Genomic DNA, 6,639 nt, shown 5'->3' on the forward strand with positions numbered 1-6,639 from the left:
GTTGACTGGAGCACCAGAACATTTCCCATATGCCCTATTACCCACAATGCCCTATATTCTGAGTCCCTTACCCCAAATGATACATTTCCCAGGTAAGGACCTAGTTGTTTTAAAATTTTCTATTACTCAAAGATGTTTGAAGTGCCAACCAAAACTTGTGAGCAGGAGAAGGGGATAACACCTAACAAGTACTGAGCACTTACTACATGGTGGTGCTGTTCTGCGAGCTTTATATTATTACTCAGAGGGGCAGCAAGGCGTAGACTCAAATTCCGGACTGCCTGGATTCAAGTCCACTTGCTCATTGTGTGAGTTCAGGCAAGCTATTTCATCTTGCTTTTAAAATTTGTAAAATGGGGATGGTAAAATTGCTCCTACTTCTAAGCATTTTCATGAGAAGCAAAACACACAGCAAGTGCTTAGTAAACATTAGCTATTATTCTTGAAATCCCTCATAACACCTTATGAGATGGGGCACTGTTACTTCTTGTGGTTTACAGATGAGGAAATCAAAGCACAGAGAGGTGAAGTGACTTGCCGAAGATCACACAGCTTGAAAATGGCAGAGTGGGGACTGGAAGCCACTTAAAACATTAAATCCATTAATTTCCAGCTCAAAGCATGGTCACAGGTTGCTTTATGAGTCTGGGGCTTCACAGGACAATGCAAGATCTCCCCCTGCCCTTCTGTAGTCCCGGATGTGGCTCAGGGACCATACCTGTCAGCCTCCCCTCCCTTCAGCCCCACCTGACCAGAAAACATATATAAATATACATACCAAAGGCAGCCATTCTGGCCTTCTGGGAAGGGGTGTGATTTATGTCTTGGAAGGGACTATTAGTCCTGTGAGTTTTGCTAGGGCAGTACTGGGATAGGTTTCTTTGGACTTGAACAGGAGGTGGCTAGGTGGTTAGGAATAGGGGCTTTAGAATCCAATAGGCTTGGGTTGTAGTCCTAGCTCTGCCCCTTCCTGTGTGACCATAAGCACGTCACTCCACTCTCTGAGCCTTGGTTTGAGGATTCAATATGAGGGTCTGTGTAAAAGGAACTTGGCCCTGGGCCAGTATGCAATACATCTTGGTTATTAATGAGGAACAGGTGAAACTCAGAGGAGGTTTAAATTGCCCCTTTGGGAGAAAGCACTCAGGAACCACCGGGGGATCTGTGGACCTGTGGCAGACAGGAGGGTTTGGGGAGGGGGGATGAGAGGCCCCATAAATGATAGAGGGGAAGAGGAGTCTGCAGTGCCACCTTTTTTTTTTTGGCTGCGCAGCATTTGGTTTCTTAGTTCCCTGACGAGGGACTGAACCTGTGCCCCCTAAACTGCAAGTGCAGAGTCTTAACCACTGGACCACCAGGGAAGTCCACAATGCCACCTTTTAAGGCAGGGCTCTCAAATCCTCCCTTTGATGCTAAGGAATGAGATAGCAAGAAATCCCATGTCTCCACGCCTTTAGCAAAATTCATTCATACTCTGGACCCTGGCTCTGGGCTGGTGGTGCACAGGTTTTGTTCCAACAGAGGAGGGGGGCCCTTGAAGTCAGGGGACTCTGGCCCTTCCTATCACTCCCCCTCCCCCATGACCCTCGCAGTGTGTGGCCTGGGCTGACGTGTTTGTGGCGGAGGACAATTTCAGTTCCTTCTTGGGGCTGGCTTGTCCTGCCCACTTCTGGGGTGGGGCAGCCACTGTGGAAGGAAACTCTGCCTCAGACCCTAGCTTGGACCACTGTCTTCCCCAGCAGATGGCGAAGGAGGGGGGAAGGATCAGTGGAAAGGGTTGGGAGCCCAAGATCTGGATGCAAGATGGCGGGTCCTATGGGCACCTGCCTGGGAGGACTGGTTCAGACCGAGTCACGTCCCAGTCACCCAGCACCTACTATGTGCCAGACACTGTGCCAGGAGCTGGAGATGCTGCAGTGAACAAAGCAGACAAAATTCCCTGCCCTCAAGGACCTACCTTCTCCTGGTGGGAGGGGGGGGAATACAGGTTAGGCAGAGCCATCAAACCCAGGCATGCTACCTACAGTTGGCTTCTCCCGGTTCTTCTACCTCATGTACCTCCTCACCTCACCTCATTTCCTCAGCCTCCTGAGAAAAGCCCACAGGTTTCCCTGATCTCACCTCTCCTCTCGCTCTCTTTGCTCCAGCCACACTGGCCTCCTTGATATGTTTCTTGCCTCTGAGCATTTGCATTTGCTGTTCCCTCTGCCAGGAGTGCTTTTCCCTCTGGATATCTGCATGGCTTGTGCCCTTATTTCCTTCAGGTCTTTACTGAAAAGCCGCTTCTCCAGGAGGTCTTCCCTGGCCCCTCCTAGCTAAAATGGCAACTCCACCATCCTCATGCACAATTCATATGCTCTTGCCCTGCTTCATTTTTCTCCTTGACTCTTAACTTCACCTAATGTACTGTACAAATGTTGCTTTATATTTTCCCTCTCTGGTAAGGGAGGGCAGGAGTCCTTGTCTTTCTTTTTTTTTTTTTTTTGCAGTACGCGGGCCTCTCACCGTCGTGGCCTCTCCCGTTTCGGAGCACAGGCTCCGGACGCGCAGGCTCAGCGGCCACGGCTCACGAGCCCAGCCGCTCCGCGGCATGTGGGATCCTCCCGGACCAGGGCACGAACCCGCGTCCTCTGCATCGGCAGGCGGACTCCCAACCACTGCGCCACCAGGGAAGCCCCGTCTTTCATTTTTACCAGATAATTCATTGCGGTGAAATTTACACGACATAAAATTCACCATTTTAAAGTGAACAATTCAGTGGCATTTAATACTATGTTGTGCAACCACTACCTCTATCTAGTTCCAAAACATTTTCATTGCCCCCAAATATAACACTGTACCCATTAAGCAGTCACTTCCCGTTCTCCCCTCCCACTAGTCCGTGGCAACAACCCATCTGCTTTCTGTCTTTATGGACTTATCTATTCCGGATAATTCATGCACATGGAATCACACAGCATACGGTCCTTTTGCAATTGGCTTCTTTCACTTAGCATCATGTTTTCAAGATCCATCCACATTGTGGCATGCATCAGTAATCCATTCCTTTTTATGGCTGAGTAATATTCCATTGTATGGATGTACCATGTTTTATTTATTCACTCCTCTGTTGATGGACATTTGGGTTGTTTCCACCTTTTGGCTACTGTGAACGGTGCTGCTATGAACATGCATGTACTTGTATGTCTTTTTAACTTGTATCCCTGGTGCCTCAGAAAGAGTAGTGCTCAATAAATACTGGTTGAAAGAATGACTGATTGGAGGAAACAACGGCATTTGACTCAGCAGGGTGGGGTTGGGGGGTCATATGCCTTCCCAGAAGGGGCAATGGCTGGGCAAAGGCTTGAAGCACCAGCCCTGGAAGGGGACCAGCATGTGCAAAGGCCCAGAGCATGGTGCATTCTGGGAACAGAGAGAAGCAGCGGGCCGAAGCTGAGGGAGTGCAGATAGGAAACCATGCATGAGGAGGCTGGAGGGGAGGTAGAGACCAGGACTATAGGGCCTTGTCACTCAAGGAGAGGAGTTTGGACTTGCTCCTGAGGCAGTGGGGAGCTATGGAAAGGTTCTGAGCAATGGAGTGCCATGACTCGATTTGACTTAAGTTTTACTAGGATCTTTCAGTGGAGAATGGATTCGGAGGGCACAGAGGTCAGAGTGACAGAAGGGAGACCCGAGAGAGGGCTATTGCCGACATCCTGCTGAGAGAGAGATGGTGGTGGCTTGGGATGGGGAAATGGTGGACGAGATGGAGGAGTGACAGGCTCGAGACATGGTTTGCGGGTAAGTCATCAGGATTGGTAATGGTAGCCACAACCCAGTTCTAGTTGTCAAATTCCCCTTTCCAGTCCTTCTGAAGCACTGTCCCTATTCACAGTAGCCAAAAGGTGGAAACAACCTAATGTCCATTACAGATGAAAGGATAAACCAAATGTGGTTCATCCATACAACGGAATACTATTCAATCATAAAGGAATGAAGCACTGATAAATGCAGTAACACTGATGAACCTTGAAAACATTCTGCTAATTAAAAGGAGCCAGACACGAAAGGCCACATATTGTATGATTCCAATTATATGAAATATCCAGAATAGATAAATCCATAAAGACAGAAAGTAGATTGGTGGTCGCCAGGGGCTGGCAAGAGGGGAGAATGGGCAGTGACTGCTAAAGGATGTGGGGTTGTACTTTGGAGTGACAGACACGTTTTGGAACCAGGTAAAGCTGGTTGTTGTTCAAAACTGTGAATGTATCAAATGGTACTTGAATCGTTCATTTTATTTTATTTTTTGCTGGTGACTTTTAAAATTTGGGAGCTGTATCTTTTTTTCTTTATTTTCAGCTTTGTCGAGGTGTAATTGGCAAATAAAATTGTAAGGTATTTAAAGTATACACTGTGATGATTTGAAATACATACACATCATGAAAGGATTCCTCCCATCTAGTTAACTAACATCCATTACCTCCCGTATTTGTGTGTGTGTGAGAACATTTAAATTCTACTCTCTCAGCAAATTTCAATCATACAATACAGTGTTATCAACTAGTCACCATGTTATACATTATGTTCACTTTAAAATGCTTACTTTTTTTTAATGCTTAATTTTTTTAAAATGAGAATTTCACCTCGATTTAAAAAATAAATGATAAGGACTCCAAAAAAAAAAAAGAAAGAAAAAGAAAAGATGCCAGGCTCTTGATCTCAGATTTCTGCCTTTTTTGCCCCTGTCAACCCTTGCTTCCAGCATAAGGGGTTCTGAGAACCAAGACTTATAGACTTCTGGGTAATTTTCCCCACACCAAGGACCAAATGCCCATGTGCCTGACATTTTCCTTATCTGGAGAACACCCAGATTTGGGGAAATTCCAGTTTGCCTTTCCTGTCCAAGAAACTATGGCACCATCAGGTACAGCTGGATCCAGGGGCTCAGATGATATCAGATATCATCATGTATCTGTCTCTCCCTATGCCATGGGTCTTGGCCCTACTTTTCTCTGTCCTGGCTTCACTATCAGGCAGGCTCTAGAATTCAACCACTTCTCTCCACCTCCACTGCCCCCACTCTGCTCTTAGCCACTATCATCACTCACCTGGCCTACTGCAAGAGCCTCCTCCCTGGTCTCCTGGCCTCTACCCTTGCTCCCTACAGTCCATTCTCCCCACAGCAGCCAGGAACCACGTTGAACCTAAGACAGAGCATGTCCCTCCTTTGCTCAAAACCCTCCCATGACTCTCCATTCCTCTCAGAGTAAAAGCAAAATCTTTTCCACGATCCACAAGGCTCTAAGCAACCTGGCTTTGCCAATCATCTCTAACCTCATTTCCTACTATTCTCCCACTTGGTCGATCGGCACGAGCCCCACTGGCCTCCTCCCTGTTCTACAAACATGCTCAGATGGTCCCACCTCAGGGCCTTTGTACTTGCTGTTTTCTCTGCCTGGGACATCTTTCTCCCAGATATCAACATGGCTCCCTCCCTCACTTCCTTCAGGTCTCTGCTCCTCAGAGAAGCTTTCTCTGACCACTTTGTCTAAAATTGCACTCACAGTCTTTCTACCCCACTGCCACGGATTATAGTCTTCCTAGAGAGAATCATTTCTAGATCTCATCTTGTTTGTTGATTGACTCAAGGACAGCACCTGGCACAGTGCCTGGCACACAAAGGTCCTTAGTGAGAGGCTGTAGAATGAATAGATCATCCTGGTCTGTCCTGTTTCTTTCCTGCTCTCAGGTCAGGACTGGACAGTGATTGAGTCCTGGAAGGTGGTGGGAACGAGGTAGCAAGAGCAGGAAGTAAAGACAGGTCTAGGGAGGTGGAACTGTGTTATTTTGGATAAAACAAAAGGAACAGCAATTCCTGTTTATTGAGAGCATCTACTGTGTGCCATGCACTTTATATACTATGATTGTCTTTATTTGACAGATGAGGAAACAGAGCGCTAGAGAAGTGGATTGATTTCTTTAAGGCCTCACAGTGATTAAATGTGACTTACTGGGACTTGAACCCAAGCCCGCCCAACTCTAGAACTGTCCTTCTTCACCTGGGGCCAGGGGTAGGGTTGCCAGGCATCCTGTCCATATAGAACAGTCCTGTATTGACTTTGTCATGACGCCTGAAATGTCCTGTATTCATCATTTTTCAGTAAATCACACGTTTTCAGCAGAGTTATTTTTCAAATTTAGCTGGGCGTTAAATTTGCTAAATCTGGCAACCCTAGCCAGGGAGGAGCTCGAACTCCAAGCCTAGAGCTTGCTTCAGCGAGTGGTCTCGCCCAGGACCCCAATGCTTTTTCTGGACGAATTCGCTCCCTATCCCTACCCCTGAGAGCGCGGAGTCTCCGGGATCTAATCTTCTCTCCCCGAATAGGACACTGGGAATTCCTAAACCGGTTGCTGTTCCTTTAAGAGTGGTTTCGAGGGCGGGCCCACAGGGTGTGGCGAATCCAGGGGGTGGGTCGGGGCCGGGTTGTCCAATCCGCGAGCGGGGGACGAAAGCGGGGGCGGATCCGGCTAGGGCTGGTTGGGAAGGGTTAAAGAGGCGAGTTTGTGGGTCGCCGACGGTCCGGCTGCCCCCGCCTCCTTCCGTCTGATCCGCGCTCTCCCGCGGCTGCGCCGGCTCGGCCGCCCGGGAGACAAAGC

This window comes from Lipotes vexillifer, unplaced genomic scaffold (assembly GCF_000442215.2).
Source record: "Lipotes vexillifer unplaced genomic scaffold, Lipotes_vexillifer_v1.1 scaffold2030, whole genome shotgun sequence".
Taxonomy (NCBI): Eukaryota; Metazoa; Chordata; class Mammalia; order Artiodactyla; family Lipotidae; genus Lipotes; species Lipotes vexillifer.